Consider the following 21,035-nt stretch of genomic DNA (forward strand, 5'->3'; position numbering starts at 1 on the left):
CAAGTATTGGATCTAAGACTAGAGGTTAAGTCGCGTGTTATGTACAGTGCAATAAAGAATTTACATAATCAGAAAAATATTGTAGTAACAACAATAACTCAAATAGCAGCAAATTGGTGTGGGGCTCATACAAAGAGATCTTGGCAGAGCGACAATTGTGGGTAAAACGAAAAAAAATTAAGCTCACGTCAGCCCTTATAAAGTATAATTCGATTAGCATAACAGTTAAGTATGAACACGAGGTGATTTGTGATAGGATAGGTGGTCTGGGGCCATTACAGATTAAATTTCAACACAAAAATTGCAGCCGAAAACACGTACATAACATTCAATATTATGGGAAATAGATACCGTACAGTTCTTCATAATTTACAATAACAAGTTCTTCTCGAATTTAAAAAAGTTTTTGTAATAAAGATAGGTCGATCTTGCATTCAAGTACTCAAGTTCTCATAATCCCCGGGATGTAATTTTAGGGGAGGTGGTAGCGGGAACAATCCCAGCGATTGATCAATGTATCGAAATCTTTTAATAAAAAGGGAAACTGTATTAATAACTGAGTATATATATATCATAAAATACAGGTATATAGTTTCCACTCTTGCTAATCTCAAGTTTCACCATAACCGGCTTCTATACTTTTTCCGTTAAGTTTGACATTTGGTAGCGGTGCCGAATTTATAAGATGTCCTAAACCACCACCAGTCAGCCCTAAATATTTCAGTTATCATGGCTTGTCTAATAGGCTAGCCCTAAAAGTCCAGATCAACCTATCCCACAACAAATATTACGTCTCTACCGTATTTCTGAAGACAATTTTTAGATCAAACTATTAGTAGCTCATTTTAGAATCAGCCCATATTACCACTAGAAGCAGCATGGGTTCCGTCTACACTAGGTCTCCGTAAAGCTACCATTCGGGTTGGAGCCTCTAGTCTGTTCGGAAACCTACTATCTCTACTGGTTGAAGACTTAATATCAAACATCAATGTAGTTTCCGAATTGGTATTTTTGACTATTTGTTTGTCTCCCTCTTTTTTTAACGGGTTTTCAAAGGTTGATTCCGACATTTGATCAATCGGTAGAATAAAAACGCCTCCCACATAACCAAACGTGCTCGTGGACCCGTATGTAAACCTCCATTGTTCAAGATTTCCCCCAAATAGGAACTCAAATTCTGCGTCCATCCGACATCTCGTAAAACAAAATGTTCGCATGTTTTTTGCCCCCCGATATTGTTGCAACAGAAGAGCTATGGCGGTTATTATCGCTTCTGGATATAACACATAAAGCACTATATGTCCTTTATCTCTTTCGGTGTTTTGATCTAGTCCTTTGTGCATACAACAAGCTTCTTTTAAATAGTCATGGCATAATGTCATAAGTTCCAAAATCTGCCCGGTATTCTTGAAATACGGTCTTACGTGCCTCATAAGGTAACATTGTTTACATTCACCGCTCCCAACCGGGTGAAAAGGCTTTCTTAGTTTTGTCCAGTCCTCCTTGGTGTACATACATTGTTGCCAATATTGTACCCTTGGATTGTCCCGCTCACAAGTGCCGAACAAGAGACTCATCAAACGATCCCGAACCGGCGCAGTTTTTATGGTTTCCATTACCATCTGCTGCCTTTGCGTAAGATCGAACTGCATTGCCCACTCGTAGACAACCTTGTGATCCGTATTAGGGTTGCACAATAGCCCGTAGCACATTTCTTTCTTTAACTAGTTCACTATTTATAATCTTAAAACAAGATAATCCCTCGTCAATCATACCATACTTTAGGCACAAGCCAATGACCTATTTTTTATTCATCACACATTCAGTCCATATAATCGATAATATTCACATCAGTCCACTGAATATTTTAGTTAAAACGTTTTTATTGTAATTCCATTATTCATTAACGCGATGCGATGTTGTAGGTTGAGGCTGATGAAAGGATGACTGTTGTGAAAACATTATACTACCAAAAGATGCAAGAGTTCCATTTGACGCAGCGTTGTTATTCTGTAGTGAGTCACTATTTGTCGAGGATGTCGTCAGCATAGATGTCAAAAGAGGGCCACTTATTGATATTGAGGAGTTGGCTCTCCTTTCTCCATTCCTTTTTTGTTTATTCGTGGTTGGTTTTGCCACCGTATACGGTTCTACCTTCGCAACCATTCGATTTTTTTGGTGTTTCCTACGATAGTCATTTCGCCATGGCCATTCTTTGACCTTTTCATTGCTCGCTGTCATCCCTTCAAAGAAGGTTTCAGCATGATGTCTAGTTTTATTCTTAATGTCCTCGAAAAAATCATTCCATCGTTGTAATCTCTCTGTCTTTTTCACCCCTCGAAGTTCCTCATACCATAGTTCGATATTTTCAATAGATAGCTCCCATAATTGTTCTTTAGTTATTGAGGCAGACATCCTTTAATTTACGACACCGTGTTATTTTTACACCTTAAAAAATAATAATGTTTCTTTTAGCCGAGATTATTGTAAGATATCGTTAATGATATTACAAACACTGAATTTTGCTAACTCTTTATTAATCAAATTTGGTGTCAATTATTCCTTTACCAGGTAAAGAAAAGTGTCATCTCTGGCCACTTGTCAACCTATCAATTCTTAATTTTCTTAACTCAGGGCCGGCTAATCCGTGGCCCACGAGGTAGTTTCCGAAATTTCTAATATCAAGAATGGATTGCACTGATTGTAAGGTCAAGCAAAAATTATATTTGTTTGGCTGCAACACTTGAGATGTGATGACTAAAATATCTATTCTGACGTATTGGCAGATCCGTCAGTCAGTCTCATAATGGTATATTTTTATACACTATAATAAAGCTGAATAATTTGCGCCAGATTCATCAATAGTAAAATTTTCTACAAGCTTAACGCAACATTTTGTCACTCGATTCCTTGTTTTTAATATTATTGCCCTTCTCGTGACCATGGAAAAACGGCCAATTCATTTAGATTGAGCCCAATTATACTATCGATTACGGGACAAAGTGTCGTTGAACATGTGTGACCCTGCGTTTGCATTCACAGTAATATCGCTGACTATGAAACCTAGGCACGGAAAGATTGACGCATGTTGGTCGCAGCTTTCGTTATCGATATGGCCATGCGCCGCATAGCCCGCTCCGCGTAAACTCAGCCTAGCGATATACGGTAATACGCAACACAGTCAAGTTACAATATCATTGGCCTATGAACTTCAAAAGCATTTCGTGCTTCGCGTGGTAGTGGCCCTTAATCTGAAAAAGGTTGGCCAGCCTTGACTAAACCAAACTTTTATTTTGTATTACATACCAGCCTAATTGTTCTCTCTCTCTTAAAATCTGCTGAATAACCTGTCATTATTCCATGGTTACACAAGAATTCCTATTTTCAAACGAAAATACAGTCGTCCACAATATATAATTGTTTCACTTATGAGGCACAGAAAACATAACATATCTTGTAACAGTCGCAACTTTGTTAATGCACATTTAAGATTTTGCTGATCACATCAATTTGTACATTTTGATCATATAGTTTTCCAATTCTACTCGTTATTCCAGGGGCGCCAAAATATTCTATCAAGGCGCCTGAGAGTTGCCTCATCAAGAGGTCGTAATTGCTCATGATCTGAGGATAGATCGGAATCGCTACTATTAACTCCAGAGTCAGTATCGTATAGAGTATTCAGATTCTCATTCGAGTCTGTCAAATCACTAGACTTGGAATTCGAATAAGGTCCTAATTCATGATCTGAGTAAAAATAGGATTCTATATCATCATATCCAAAATCAGTATCCGACGAGATACTCAAACTTTCATCCGAGTCGGTTAGATCTAATTCCGAATCGGTACTATCTCCCCAAATCGAAGGGTTTCTTTCAAAATAGCTTTTCAATGTGGCCTCGTCCATTTCTTGTTCATTTTTCTCATTTTCATCTGCTTCAGACGATGTTTGGCATGATTTGAGAATTTCATCTATATTTTTTAATACAACAATCCACTTTCCTGTCCAGATTTGTTCATCCAGAACAGAGGCCTCCATGGCATCAGCACTTGTCATGGCTACAGTTATACCAGCAAAGAGATGTATTGCTGTTTCTTGATCCTATATATACCAAGTCTGTGGAAATGTAATAGGTCTATGTGTCATAAATTTTCCAAGTATGCCACAGGAAGCTTTTATTTTTCTTAGCGAGTTCGCACCACCGTACGCAGTAATCATGCTATTCGTCTTATTTTGATTCATCCCCCTTTTTGACATATGACATACTAGGATATAACCATGATATCCATTATCCTAAACTCAATCTCGATGTTCATCTTTACTGCTACATTATCCGTATTAGCGCCATGAGACCGCGCTCAAAGCGAAGACTTTCTATAAATTATAATCAGGTGAATTAAAATTGTAGGTGATTGTACCAACTTTATGTCCTGTTTCTTCATCTAGTACAAGTTCTTTTATTGTCAAACAATTGTACCTGAACTTGAGCGCCAATTGGCCATTAAATACCAGATCTCGTGACGGAACATTGCCTACCTAACGCACCTATCTTTCAAGATTTATACCTCTATTGATCAATTCATATGTCTTCCTCAGTACCGTTATCGCTATAACAAACACCACATCCCTGAGTTCGTGCTTTCTTACCCCAACTCTAATTCTCTTAAATGCATACATGGAGCATAGCCTCGATATTTAACTATCGTATGGCCTTTTTTTAATATCTAAAGCAACTTCAATGACACTATCACTCATACCTCTACCAACTCGCATTCTAAACACGGTTTGCTTCCTTATCATCATGTACCAACGGTATACTAGATAGAGCCTCTACATATGGCACAATTCAATTAAATCAATTTTTAAATTAATTTTAACCATTCCAAGTTTGCTCAATGAATCACAGTCAGATTCGGATGGACATGTTTGATCAATGTTAACGCGAAGAATTCCAAAAATTGGGCCCACGTTTTGGTTAGTGACCCTCTGTGTGGCACGCCAATTGAGGAAATACTGATTAGATGCGCGCTTACTAATGGGCTAATTAGTTACTGTATCATTCTAGATATTCAGCTGTAACCAATAAGCTTCGCCATTCATACATCAATAATTCTTGTTCTCGGTCCATTGCCAACATGAGCACTGCGCAAACGGCTACGGTTTGTATCACAATCTCTCTCACTTTTACTGGTTCAATTTAACTCAGACATTAACCTAAGCGCTCATTCATTTACAAAACTTGATATTAAAGCTAAAAGCGACATAAATTAAGTGGTAGTTTGTCATGCGCCATTTTCCAAGTACGATTTTGCGCCATTTTGATTACATACATTCTCGCTTGGCTTAACCCAACCGCATGGTGGCGCCGACAACCCACGTATCCAATATCACGCCTTTACTTATTTTAAATTGTAAAATTATTTCTCAATTCGCATAGCTTTGTTACCAAATGCAACAACTCAAATTATCCTGTAGTCACTCAAATTGGCAAGGCACCGCCTACCATTCTTAGCCTTATTCATACTGGCCCTTTCGGAAAACGCAAAAGCCAACCCGCGCTGCTTCATACTACACTATTGTGCATTGTTATGTAACTGTACTCTAGGCTACTAGGCCACTATTGTTGATACATTGTCAATAAACTATCTTTACGCACCCAATCTGTCCCAAATAATTACTTCTGCAAACTACAATTCTGAAATGTAAATCTTGCTACCTTCAGGAATCAATGAATTATTCCTGCGGTATCATATCTTTTGTTTGTTCTTTAATACTACAAATTTCGCACTATTGCTTAACACTAATAAACAAGCGTTTAGGCTGCCGAATTATCTATGACTCATGCTCCGTCTTTAATAGTATGCAACATTCATTTTTGTAGGTGCGTTACTTTTTAAATAAATTATCTTTGTTGCATACGTACTAATGACTATTGTTGAAGACACATCTATCACTATCCAAATTAAACTTAGTAATATTTTGTAATCCATTTACCTACTTGAGTAGATTTAAAAGTGACCAATTTTACTCTTATTTTTAATAATACCCAACTAGTTTGACTACTTCTATTACTGACACAAACCCTACATTTTTACTCTCAAGTTTGCTTGTGTGTAATTACCCAGTATATTAAGGCGCAATATGAAAAAATAACATTCGTACTTCAGTACGTAAGAAAGATTTGAAAACAGTACGATTTGTGAAAACCGAGGATTGCAACATTTAAAGCGGATTCATAATTTCATAGCTCATATAGCCACAACGTACATAACTGTTATTGATCAATAACAGTCGACTCGCGATACCTTACAAATTTGCCAACTCAGGAAGTCATTCTGTGTGACTTGGCCTCGCTTCAGTACATGCTTGGCGTCGTATTCAACGTTTAAATTAGACCAAGTCAAAGCTAGTTGTACACAAAAGCACAGTTTAGTTTTAGAATTATAGACCCGAGCTCTTCAAACAAAGTTACCGCGCAATATGGGATGTATCAAAAATGCAACATGGTGTAACCTTCGAACGATATTTACAGGGATGTACCAAATCCTTAATACAATGAGCCGAAGACCAGCTTTCGCAAATGTAGGTTTATGGTTAAGAAAAGGTAGTATATAGGCGAGCGAGCAACATGGTATTATGTCGTTTTAGTGTGATATTATATACCCTTTGATTGAGAGAGATATTTCACCTGCTTATTTACTCGTTGGCGATGAACCAACGTTCTGTTTGGTTTTCAAAAATATAATTAATTTTTGAGAGGCATGCCGCTTGAGCACAGGCCTTTGAAACACTACTTTGCACCAGTGTTGGGATCAATTCCCTTCAAGTCACGCGTCATTCCGAGTCATGGCAAACCTTTAATCGAGTCAAGCCAAGTCAAGATGCGAGTCAAATCACAATTTTGAGTCAACTGGATTTCAGCATCTATCTTGAATTAGATTACAAATATGCAGATAGCTATACATGCACCAAGATGCTGTATCAGTCACGCGCAAGTAAAATACGTGAGCAATTGCAAAGCTAAATACTACAGTCAGGCATTATCGACCAAAATATAGAAAGATACGCACTGCACAACGTAAGTATTGAGCCATCTAATGAAACAGAAAGATATTGTTATTTACAATAATCCTCTATAATTACCACGGCAGCGTCAGCCATGATCGTTTCATTTGCGGTTAATTTATTTATGACCTGACACAACAATTCGAGTATACGCCAGCTACAGTGATTTATTCGACACCGTTTATTTTGTGACTTGATATTGACTTATAAATTCTGCTTCGAGACACGAGTCAATACATGTTTCCCAATCGACTCGAGTCATCCCAACACCGTTTCTTACCCTACATTAGTAATACGCAATGTATCAGTCATAGTAAATAAATAACCGCAGTCAGCCAGGATTAACCTAGTTTTTATATCGAAATTGATCGGTTTTGTTCAGACTATTTATTTTTAATCCAGTCTCGCCTATGCATTTGAAACGACAATAGAATGTGCACAGCGGCCTATGATATAAGGTTCTTGATACTTCTTAAAGCTTATACCCCAAGATGAACTTGCGCGCTTTGCAGTGCAAATCTGATGTCAGAATTGTCAAGTACTGAATAGTATTGTCGAGCATGTGCGGATGGGTTATTTTGAAAATAGAAACAATAATATTAATACCAACCTCAATCTCATCATTTTCGTCGCGGTCTTTTAAATTCCTATATAAAGTCGCCGAGCTCTTATAATCCGCGTTTGTGCTAGCCCCAGTTACCAAAAAAACACAAGACAATGTTCAGTATACAGGTCATTATTGTGTCAATGAGAATGTACTATGACTTGAACTAACCTTGATTTTATTATATTCCTTTATTATTCATATATAAGAATGCGCATGACTAGACTCACCCCAAATAGCGTTCCATCCTGTCAGGCATTCTAGAAGGACCAATTAATTGGGGTGGCTCTTGTCACACCAATTTAGATACCATGTCCATATTAGCAATGCTTTACCTAAGGAAGCTTCGAGAACGGTTCCAATATTATAGTCCTAGTAGCTTAAAATCTTTGAAGGGGATCAATCACTTTGCGTCTTGAGCAGAATTGTTATTATTCAACTATTATCCGGCTCGTAGCTTAATATGAGTTTGACAGTACAGGAAACTATTTGTGCGATTCGTCGTTGTTGTGGCAAACGCTTGCTTATTAAATTATTTACCGCAATGTTTAAGTTTTAAGTCGTCGCGGCGAGTTGTAGTTATGAATACAGTTAATTTTTGGCACTTAGAAGTTAGTGTTTCTCAACTGAGATAAACGTAATTTTTGGGAGATACCAGAATTTGCAAGGGATATGTCTTTCCAATGGGATATATAGAGCTGTACCAAACCTGGATTACTCTGAATCGACGGACAGCTGTCACCCAAGTAGGCATTTATACCATGCTGTCTCAATGTAATACTGTATTCTGCTTAGTCACTATGTCACAAATAAATATTTCCCCCATTTATTTTAGTTGTCAGCCTAACCCGAAGGTCTAGTTAGATTCTGTAAGGCACATGCAGTTAGAAGATAAGTTTTAAGCTAGTCATTTTTGTGATAGCTCAGATTTCCTAAAGTGGCATCCCCCGTTTGAAGATACCTTGAGTTAAATAGGCTCACAAATAATGACGATGTAATGTTCACTTATCAATGAATCAATGATCCATTTAAATAGACGCACCGTTCTCATTTTATTTTCCCAAGCCGAAATAGAGGATTGAATAAAACATTATGGTTTTACAATAGCGTTGGCTATAAGCTTTGATTCATTAGTCCGCAATCAATGTGTTCATTACACTATGTTAGATGGATGCCCCATAAAACACACTATCATTAAACGATTGGTCGCTCTCATGGATCACACAAACATTGCGTGAAAAATCCAAACATATGCTAGATACAGCGATCTTTATCTGCATTTGATTATTTGATGACTTGAAATTGGCTCACTAATTTTACTCCGAATTAAAATTCAATTCCTACTTCTGATATACCGAAATAATTCAGATAATTTCCAGTTGCTTGAGTCCAATGACTCGAGAGTCCTTAGACTTATATATAGCGGCACCTAATACAAGATTTTTGGCATTTCAGATTGCCTAGTTTCTATTGTCAGTCTTGCGCAGTGCGTGGTACGCCATGCGAGGCTGCCCTGATAAGCCATGGATTGGTGCTTGTGCTACAGCCGATCAAAATTTCCACTTTTGAAGCAGTTACTTACATTGCCCAAATTATATCTGAGTTAGATTATCGTTTGTAATGTCCTACTGTTTTTGGGCTGCCACAAAATATATGCTTATTTTTACTGATTATGTCTTAATCAGCCGCGGATAGACTTTGCTATCAAATTTTTATTATTTTAGTTTCACAATTCTTGACTTGGAACCTGTCTCGCCTATTTATGAGACCAGTTTTATAATTCAGTAATTTGCCATCAACGCCTAAAGAATATTGAAATCCTATGCCCAGATCATACAGCGAAAACGCCATTTTCTGTTCATATGTAAGGAACGGCTATAGTAGCGAGACGCGTCTACAGCAGGCTTAATGCTATGAACTTTAAAATTCCAGATCTTCTTGTCTTTTATTTGCCGCATGTATTTGTAAACGTCTTTAGCAGAGATCAGTATTACCTTTTTTAGACACCGACCAAATTGTGAGTAAGCGAGTGTTTAGCAAGTTATGCTTCTATTTCGTGGTATATTTTACGCTTATATCCGTATGTCATGCTATCCGATGCAATCCTAATCATCCCAACCGTAAAACACAAGCGTTTATACTTTAGTAGCGCAAAATGAATGTAATAACTGGTGCAGCTTGTTTTTTTACGAAGGATCGTCAACCTCTGACAATAGATCAGTTTGAAGTAGGGGTCAGACCATTTTCCAAAATGCGTGATATTGGCTTGTTCTTTCATAATTTTAATGTTCAAACCTATTGATCACATACGCATACATTTTACTAAAAATCAATGTAATATCGTTTGCATTGTTAGTCACGTGATAAGGATAGCACGTGATAAGGATAGATTTTAAGGACGTATCCTCTTTAGCGATGTGCTCCTTGTGTTGTTTTTGTCATTAAATTCTACTGCATAGCAGCGTTGAGATCAAGTCACTACTTAAGACTCGAGTCATCCCAACACTGCTGCATAGCCCTTTCAAAGGCTCGTTTTAATTTTACGGACCAGTTATTAGCGTTCATATTGAATTAGTGACGAGTGTTTAGAATTTATTTTGTATAGTAAGGATGTCAGTGAAGCGAGTGATTATAATATAAGTCTCATATCATGGCTATACGTACCGCGTTGATTTTCTCTCTCCCCTTTATAGAAAAGTGAGTATCAGTTTCATTTTATATTATCGAAATTTCCCTAGGTGCCATGACAGGTATTAGTCTACACATTGTAATAATGACTATCTACTTTTAGTAACACTTGGCATAACTGATTTAGTTTGTACGCGACAATATTTAATTGGCAGTCTGTACCCTGATGACCCAAGTACTATTCAGATCTGTTATCTTGACACACCATAACTTGTGGAGTGTCAACTTATATACATATATAAGCCAACCATATTATATATATATATAGTTAGTCCACATATACACATATAAACTAACTATCACTCGGAGACCAGTTATAACTGGACAGTCTGAGACTCAGTCCTTGCGTTCCATATTTACTTATATTGCAATCAATATGGAATGTCTTATGGCTATTATTCAAAATATTTTTCAAAATTCGTCATTCCTTCCAGTAACTTTTCTTTCCAACTGCTACCAGCAATCAACTGCCCTAACATCTTACAGTTTGGTGTAGAGTCAACTGAATTTTCTGGCCTCAATCTCCGAGTTATATTCAGTTTTGAGCGGAAGTTCGTTAACGTGCATGCATCCACCCCCTATTCCCACGAGCAATTTGCTATTCTCGTAAAGTAGGGGTTGACGCACTTCCGAACATTCATCAAGCAAATTTTTGTCGCTATCCTTCGTACTACGACATGATTAAGCCCCCCATTACAGTCAAATTTCACCATTTTGCTGCAGTTAAATGTTTCCTGTGCATCAATTTTCCACTGTAGCGCTTCCTTTCCCACCATCCTGTATGGCCTTATTGTGCAAGAGTTTTGCAATAGTGTGATCGACCCACCAATTAAAGTCGTATTTTGCTGTTTCTGCAAAATTTTATATTTTCCTGTGCGTCAATACGCCATTGCAACATTTACATTCCCACAGTCGTTTATGGTTGCATCATACGAAGATCACGCCATATGCTCCCATATTTTACAAACTCATGCATTACTCAATCCTGATTTGGCTTAGCAATACCATCCGAAAATTTCGCAATTATGTATTTCGCAATGATATTCGTTGCATAAGCATCGTTAATACCTCGAATTTGCCTCGTACAGTCTTAAATCCCGCACACTTTTAGGCTTCTATAGGCAAATACAGCATGATTTTTAAACTATGTTATCTCAACGAAATTAAATTTAGGTTTTTGGCTAATTTCACATAGACTCTAAACCGCGCAAACGGACCGAACACAACCCACAACAACACTCACTTCTAGCATTACAATAATTCAGTAATTATTTCACAATACCTATCTCAGTTTTTCATGCAATGTTACTGCTGTAATATACGTCTTTCGGTTATTCCGCCGAATAACCTTCCTAAGATAATTTTTTGCTGCTACTCTCCCGCATTTCGCATAACATAAATACATACATCCTACCATTGCTGTTACGCTAACCGCAAAAATCAAGGCATGATTGTTAAGTGATTCTTCCAAATCCTTTCTATTATTAATATCAACAATAATTCTACCTGCTGCATATCCTTGTTCCATTTCTTGTAGTTTGTGTAACTGTCCATAGAAGTCAAATGTAATTCGGTCCAGTCTGTCATATTTGGCCGTGGGTAAGGTAGGCGGTATACTGAGTGTAGTTTTTCCTTTTTCGATAGCGGGCGTAATTGAAGAAAGTGCACTATCGGAAGTACTCTTCCAACTTCTGATCACATCATTTTTACTCACTGATGTGGGTTCGTTCTGATAGTCCCCTGACGAAAGTATTGATGTCGATTTAGTTCTTACCTGTAGGTCTTGCTCTTTGCTCAAATTATCTGGTTCTGTATTAGAGCGGAACTTGCTGGTGACGAAATAGTGATGCGTTTCGACTGTCGTTGCTAATTGTGTTGTATCAAACAACATGTTGAAATGCGCTCTTTGCGGTGTTGAGTCCATAAGTTGATTTGTGTGATGACTTAATTGTATATAAGACTCAGGTATCTGAGTAATCTGGGGTGTTTTCTTTATTAGCATGGGTGTGGAGCCTATCCTTTCACCATTTTTTGTGGATTTTTGATAAGTCATGGTATTCCATTGTAACCTTGCGTTTACACTTCTTTCCATTGGTACACGCGTTGTTAACCCACCTTCGGAAAAGGTGACTCCTGTCGTAGCAATACCAATGCTTTTCTGAGTGTCCATCTCTATTGATACAGTTGTAGACGGTTCCATAGTTGTGAATATATTTGTGGGGCTCGTCCTGCGTCTTTCTTGTTCACTGGCAGTTTTCACTGCAGTTAAGAACGTAGTAATAGATGCAGTCGATCTTGGGCTAATATTATCTTCGCGTGAGGAATGCACAGTATTCAATATGGCTGAGAGTGGTGTCGATGAGGTCGTTCCGGTAGTAATAATGTTTGATGTCAACCCTCCAGTATATGGTGCGATTGCAGTAGTTGTTAATGTGGACGCAATACTCTCCGATGTGTATGTAGGCGTTCTTGGCGTAGAAATTGTTGTATCTGTTGTTAACTTGATTGTATATTGAGTATTTTTAGTCGATGTTGGAGTTTCAATCATTGGTAACGCCATTGTAGTTTCAACAACATTTGTGGAATCCGTAGTATCAGCTACAGGTGTGGGCCTACGTTTTAGTGAAACATCATATTCTCCGTCTTTGTCATAATAATCGTAGTAGTAATTTCCAGAGTCTTGAAAACTAGTATTATTGTCATATCCGTCATAGCTAAATCCTTCGTAAGCTTCTATTACATCGTAGTTATAGCGGTTAGTATCGTATTGATTCGTCATTCTTACGCTTTCCTCAGCATTTGTTATGGTTTTTCCCATAGTCACAGTGGGTTCTGGATTCATTACAACAGGAGTGAAATTATACCATATACCAGTCTCGCTACTAGGAGACACTTCTCGAGTGGTTCCTTCATAACTTACAGCCCTTGTCGTTATTGATTCCGCGGTACTTAATGGCATCTCAGAGTTAGTTCTGATTTTGTTATTGTCATTATAGGCATAAGGCGTATACACCAATATTCCAGCGCATATTATGGCTTTGTAGGCCACACTAGGTCGGAATATCCGGATATCATGAAGCTGCGCCTCTATGAGCTTGCGTGTTGACATATAGCTTAGTAACTCTTCATTTATCCTACTCAATTTCTGAGGTGTCAATGCTGACCGTAGCGCCTGACTTAGAGACTCCATCTCTTTACCAGTTATGGACCTGTCCAATCTCCCCAGGTTTTTTCGCATTTTATATATGGGCAGAGATAACTGGCGTAAACGCCTTTTCGTTACTTCTACGTAAAACATTCCTAGCCGAGCTAGATAATAGTCCATATTCCTTGTGTTTTGCCCATAGCTTTTGAATGATGCAGTCAGGATAAGGTTGCCTAATCTACCGGGTTGTTTGCAATTAGGTAGATTCTTAGGCCATGCTTTGAGTGGAGATTCCTGACCTGCAGGTCTTGGGGATGCAATTTGTAATCGACCATTTCTATGATCTGCATACACGGATTGATTTATATATGGATCATATAACACTTCCTTAAAGGCCAAGGCCGTATTCAAACTTCCTATTGAATTACGACAAACCTTCTTATTTTTTTTGCGTTCACATTCTATGCTGCCTTGCAACATAGTCGGAAAATTTTTCTTCCCCATTATCCGTTGAGTTTCATTATTTAGATGTTCGCGAAGGGCGTAAATCCTCAATCTGAACCAAGTATGACCATCAAAGTTTGCTGGCCTCTCCCTGGGACCTGTTTCATTTCGAGCCTTCAACCACACGATGTCGTGATGTAATTGGGGTAATTTGACTCCTGCTGGCCATTGACTGTAGGAATAGGTTTCTTGCATTCCCGTCCCTAATCCTCTTATGCTATTATCTATTTCCATGACCACAAAGTCTCTGGACAGTATATTTACTGCCAGATCATCTGTATAGAATGAGCATCCTATGCATTGCATCCGGTTGGCTTCTCCGTGCACACATACGTTAAATTCGCTTTTATTGACTCTCCATCCCGCTATTTCTTCTAAACGCTGCTGACACCTTGCTGTCACTGTTGCATATTGTGCCAAGATATTCATCACTGATAACTTGTACACCGTCAACAGCTGGTGTATAGTAACTTGTGGCGTAGCATTAGGAGAGATCATCCGAAGGATCGGCCCCGGCACAGCCATAGTGCCATGTGCTTCCCTTCCTACCACATACTTCCATGTATGTACTGAACCAAAGTTATTCTTTCGACGATAGGTTGTGGTTCTGGTAAAGGCTGCCAACGTAATATCGGGAGATATTCTTGATAGTTTCCGATTGCATCCGCATTCTCTTTCGTATTGTCTAACATTGTTCCAATACCTCTTTTCAGACCCCGAGGGTGCAAATAACTTGTACAATTGATCTTGGCTAGCTCGTGTTGGGCCAAATTCGGGCGTCTCTTCGTATATTGGAAAATTATTTTCCGTTTCACCTATTGGCCAACTCTCGTTTAATTTGAATAGTCGATTAAGGCGGATGTATCTGAGACCTTGATACCGGAACGTTGTCCATCTTGTAAGATTGAATGCTATCCTGGGAACCACACTCATAGCAGATAGGGGCAATAATTGGCCATGAGTTTGCAGATATCCTCGGTGTAGTGTTAAGGCTACTGCCAGCACAATCCATATTTTAAGGTAACGATTCATATTATTATAAATTAGTTAGTATATCTGTGGACTTATGAAAAAATTAAATTTTATAAACGTAAAATCCTTTGAGTACATACGCGTGCATTACATTCTTATCGCTTTGGCTGTTTTCACGGAGGTCGGTACCGATGATATGTACATTGTCAACTGAGTATTCGTGTTACGCCGTTGTACCTTAGGTTTTAACTTAGGACAGCAGAGATTGCTATAACGACAGCAACAAAACAAGATGATCCCGGCCCCCAGTATCAAAATTACTGGAATTAAAACAGACCCCAGGCCGGAAAAAATTCCGCTCACTCCCTTACTGAATATTCCTCCGACCGCACCTAATCCGTCTTGTAGTAGATCTCCTGTGCTGTCTCCTACTGATTTTATCAAGCTTTCGGCCCCGTGTGCCATGTCTTCTATCGTTTGGCCCAAGTTCTCCATAAATTTTTCTCCTCCAACAAATTCGAAAGGCTTCACTGTAATATTCTCATATCGCCAATCAGAAATGTTCATGTACACACTCTTATTCAGATCTTCTCTCCAAACTTGCAAACCCAAATCCACATTCTGTTGGGCTTGATCTAGACTGATGCGATTAGCAAGTAGTTCCACTCCGATGTCATTCGTCTCATTGATGTAAGCGTCCCTATAGGCTGTTAATTGCTGAGCATGTTCTTTTATCCGTAACGTTCCTTGCCGGATTTTCGTGAGATATACCTTGCTGGAGTCAAATATTAACTTGCCAGTCAAATTAGCCAATTCGTCCAAAACCAATCGGTCGATGGTTAGTTCGGCATCACTCATTTCCTTATAGTTTTGAAAAGAGGTCAAAGAAGCTGTGGCTTGTCGTACTATCATTTGTCGGTTTCTTTCTATGTACTTTTCCATTAGTACAAGTCGTTTATTTACCAGTGATGACCTCACTTCCATGGTGGCCACTGTTTGGTCCAATTTTTGTTGTTGAGCTCTCTGGAGCCGAGAGAGCTCATTAATCTTCCTCCCCAAAGCAGTGGACCTTCCTGTGGCTTGTATCATTCTGTCATTGATCTGTCTGGTCAGGTCCACCGTCTCTTCATGTAACTGGGATGAAACTGTCGCAACGACGGCGATTGTGGATATTACGGCAAATACAAGACATATTAATCCAGACAGAAACCTTTTACGTCTTCTACTCGTACCCCGTTTGGTACTATCACTCGATACTATCTCTCCCTTAATTTCTATTGGGCCCCCTGGGAAACGTGGTCGGTTTAGCTCCGGATCAAAATGAACATGGTCCAAAAAGGCTGCCTTCAAAACGGGTCCGCCCACAGGGTCGCGACACAAATCCTGGTTACGTGTTGTTCTATTTTTACATGCTACATCCGACGCAGTAAGAGAGGGAAAGTATTTCCACATAGGCCTGAAAAAAGGTGCCCATGTTGATGTAGATGACTTAAACCTAGTCGGCACACCATCAAAAAAGTTGTTCCACCTCATGCCTTGATTGCCACGATTAACATACACACCGCTATGATCCAAATTTGGAAAAGACGGTTGTATCCATTTTACTCTAGGAGGGAAATTTGTCGTTGGTAGATCACCCCATATAGTGGTATTCATTCCTGGCCAGAAGTTGCACGAATGGGCTATTACAGCATACTTGGGCCATACGTGCACAAACCAGTCCTGATTAATCCATCCCCCCTGAGTCCGGCATGGTATCAACTGATTGCGCACAAACTGCCAGTCACTTACTGTAGTCATTACTATTTCTTGGATGATTATATCTGCCTTATTTGGTTCCAGGGCAGAGATCACTCCTCTAAAATCACACCTTGTACAGATTCCTATTCTGACCCCTTTTTCCCTCCAGGAGTGCATTTGTTGCCAAAAGATGCTATGAGAGGCTTCTCCTTTATCTACTAGATGCCAGCATTGTGTAAAACTATTGCTACTGGCATTATACTTATTCAATTCACTCAATTTTTCTTTGTCCCCGTCTCCCATTGGCTCTTGACGACATGAGGCTTCAACAGCTGAATAGCTTTCGAATAGTCGCATCATAATTAATTTAAATTTGGTCAGAGCAAACATGGAGTAATTCCTGCCAAGGTCATGAAACAAGTATTGGTCCCCATTCCAGAACCAGCGAATCCTATAATATCCTATTGGACGTATGAACATGTTCGTTTGTTTAAGAACATCATAGGAAATATTGGGCGTGATTTGGCCCAGGCGCCGCTGACAGAGACAGGTGCGTACAAATTCTTGTACACTTGTCCAATATCTTCCATGTGGAAACGCCATTTGCTGTAATGAAAATCGCTCAGCCACTACGTAGCCAAATGACTTACTATAAAACAACTCAGGCCGTCTATATACATGTCGCTCCGCCGTTTTATTGAAGATGCTCATCAAGTGATAGTCCTCCCATTGTGTATCATTTAAAGTGACCCATTCATCAGGCAGGGGTCCCCGTAGTTCACCTAGCGTCCCCTGAGCGAAAGATCGTGCTCTACTTGTTACAGGATCTGCGAGTCCGTGCATGCCTTTCGCCGCCGTATGCAGCACCAAATCAGACGTACAAATGATACCAACAAGGATAGACAGAGAATAAGGAAGGAGGTCCATGGTACGGATAGTGGTGGTTCTCGCCACGTCATAAACTAAATATAATCGCGCACTAGACCTAGACTACCGTCTGTAAAAACACAAAATAATAGATGTCGTCATTTCCGTCCTGGAACCCTATAGCGGGGTTCACAATTGGGGTAACACAGAAGACCCGTCAAATTTGTCAAAATTATACTGTGGGTCATTGTGTATGGTGCGCAGGAGTGCCAAGAATCGATCAGTCTTCTGATGTTGACGTTTCCACAAAAACTCCCCTACGTAATCGGTTAAAAGATGACGTGCTAAACCACGAGACCTATGTAAATGATATTTAAGCTGGCCCCAGGCCCCTTCAATTTCATTAGTACAAAAGGCTGTTCGAGGGTCCTTAAACCAACGGGAGTGGTCCACTACACCGTGTATATAACCCTTCCCCCAGCTCTCTATGCCCCTGTAGGAAGGGTAGGCATCGGTTAGAATTGTGGACCCCTCTGCCACATTTTCTACTATGAGTTTTCGGAATACTTCAGCAGTCCTGTCGGAAGTTATTTCTATGAACATTTTTCCGGTAGCTTTATCTATGCCTCCAAACCCCCAAATGGCTTTAACAGCTGGTCCTTTACCAGAGGCAGCCCGGCGCTTAGCTAAGTGCGTTTCATCAATAACCACGCAACCGCCTTCATTTCCCAAACGTCGCTTGTTCCTGTGAAATTCGGCCGTACAAAGCTTTCGCAATTTGCCGCACCAGGTGACCGTTGAACGCTGGCTAATCTCAGCTTCATGCGCGATTTGGGTTTGCAACGCGTCATGGGCCCAAAAGTAGAATAATATCAACAATTTGGGAAGTTCTACCTTACTTCCTGCGAATATCGAGTTTTTCCGTATAGTCGCCGTTGTATCACACGGGTTGCATCGCCACCTAAATCCATCACCGCCAGTAGTCGTAATTTCTTCATTCATTATTTTTTTACATCGTTTGCATTTCATCCTTCGCACCAACAACCCGTGATTTCTCAGAAATAGCACACAATCTCGTGTGTTTAGTAGTGCACCCGATTCGACCAAATTCAACACATTGTATGTTCTTTTCCGTGTATCTGCGCAAGTAAATAATACGACATGTGGCGTCGATCAACTCCCCAACGTCTTTAGCGGATCAAACCCCCTTTTTCTTGGCGTTTCATGTGTACTGACTCTCTCATATTTTAATCCCGTGTTATTCCTATGACAGGGTTATTTTTTTCACTTGTTCCCTACCAGACCTAGTGATTTTTTCACCCTCATTTCAATGTACATGTAAAACACTTACTGTCCCATAACACCCATTTTATGGTGCAACAACTATTGCCGACTAGGCCTCCGGGTACTTATTTCACAAGTACCGGAAAATATATCAAACTGAGAATATATCAGGGGCCTAAAATCAACGTAATGACCATGTTTAGCAAAGAAACGGATCGGACATTCAACCGGCAATATGTTCATGAAGAATGGCTAAAAACACAAAATGCCTCTGACCATGTTCAATCAATATTGCCCTGCAAGCTAATTTGTCAGGAGTAATGTAAGCAAGCTTGCCGCGCTTCACTTCCACCTTGAACTGGACGACTCCAGTGAGTCCTCAGATTCTAGAACCAGTGCATGAGCAATCACACTTGAGCGAGGTTCCATGCTGTGTGCCACTGTAGATTCTTCATCCACGCTACTATCATCCTCGATTCGCGTAGATAAGTGTTCCTTCCGTACTGACCGTGTAGCCTTTACCCAATCTCTTTGATATTTTTTTCGCTTTCGCACTGTGTCCTCCATAGATTCAGATTTTTTAGGAAAGTGTATATCCACTTAACGTCCCACAGACACAAATGACACTATACAGTTGATAAAAAGTAATCAAATAGCTGGGAATACATAAGCAAATTTCAATCCATATTCATTAAAATGTACTATGGCACCAGTTCTGAATATATAAATTATAATGGCCAGGGCATTCGAATCTAGTCAAAATATCGGGCTCGGAATTGTAAAAGACAGATATGGTATAGCACAGCAGTCAACATTGATGTCACATACCGGTAACCAAATGGTTATAGGTAATAAATCGACAAATGAAATTACACTATACCAGTGGTTCCCAACCTTTTTCGATGGCAGGGCCAAATTTAGAATTTCATAGTACGGTCGGGGCCGCACGAATACCAGGGCAATGAAAGGAACCCAAAATAGTCACCATAATATGAAAATTCGCAATGTTCCGATCATTCGCTTGACGCCATTGGCCATTGTGTTGCCGCGTTCCCGTTGTTCAGAACAATCAACCTATGCTGGCTATTTCGGAGTAGTTTTTTGCCCTGGCGAGATTTCAATTCGTATTTTTGGAATCAGTGCGACACCTCCTTTCGATAAACACCGTCATATCAAATTATTCGGACGCTTGGGTCGCGAGCTATAGGACTACCAATTATGTTGTTTTTTTGCCGGCCAAGCAGTACGCATCTCGGCGTATTTAATCGTGAGTCACTTGTTGCACATCTATCCGTAAATTAGTTATCAATACCCAGGGCCATAACAGCACTTCATCAGCCCCGTCCCCCCGAACGTTGCTCCATGCTATAAGCTATGGCTGTTTACCGATATTTATCATCGAAATCGGCTGTCCGTTTTAGGCAGCTTCTATCGACTAATCGCACAAAGCGCGAAAAATTTCTATAATTCATGATTGAATCGGTCAATATAATCGGGAATTGAAAATATATTGGTAGCAATTTTTATCCTCTCTCTCCTCACGTAATCAGATTGACCGGTTGAGCCGAGTGAGTTGTATTTGAAAAGGTAGGACTACTCAATAATAATCAAACATCTTCGGGCGTATACCCCTTGGCAGGACGAAACAGCACTTCGTTAGGTCCCTCAAAACACTTGGGTCTTGAGCTCCCATAGGGTGATAAACCGACCCCCGTCCCGTTGTTCGCATCTGCCACGAAATCAGGATCACCATTTAGTGAGCCAGCGTGGAGCGCGAAAATTTTCGATAATTCAAAATAAAATAGGTCTATAAGATCGGGAATTGCATATATATTGCTATCAATTACTTGTCCTCTCTGCTCACGTAATTAGATTTACCGGTAGAGCTGAGTGAGGTGTCTTGCAAACTGTAGGGCCCGTAAATAATAATTAAACATATTCGGACGGGCGGGCCCGTTGGTACGACTTCGTTACATGATGTTATTTCGTGACCTCCAGTCTGCTATATCAAAAAATATAGAATCGCCCAAACGTACTAAACTAAAAGATGCACACGATTTCAAATTGGCAGTTCTTCACTGGCATATAATTTTTCCCTGCGGGATGGTAGCCTATTTGTCTCGTGAGGTTCAGATTGCCAAGACAGGAATATTCGGCGCTAGCCA

The 21,035-nt window shown here is 39.6% G+C and overlaps 1 protein-coding gene across 1 annotated transcript in view; it reads left to right on the forward strand.

Annotated features, from left to right (window-relative positions):
• The window catches only part of LOC145434587 (uncharacterized), a 191,676-nt gene that overhangs the window by 127,530 nt on the left and 43,111 nt on the right, over positions 1–21,035 (forward strand). The window lies entirely within an intron of this gene.

This window comes from Botryllus schlosseri, chromosome 2 (assembly GCF_051294905.1).
Source record: "Botryllus schlosseri isolate E-star chromosome 2, Bs_hap1, whole genome shotgun sequence".
In the NCBI taxonomy this organism is placed as follows: domain Eukaryota; kingdom Metazoa; phylum Chordata; class Ascidiacea; order Stolidobranchia; family Styelidae; genus Botryllus; species Botryllus schlosseri.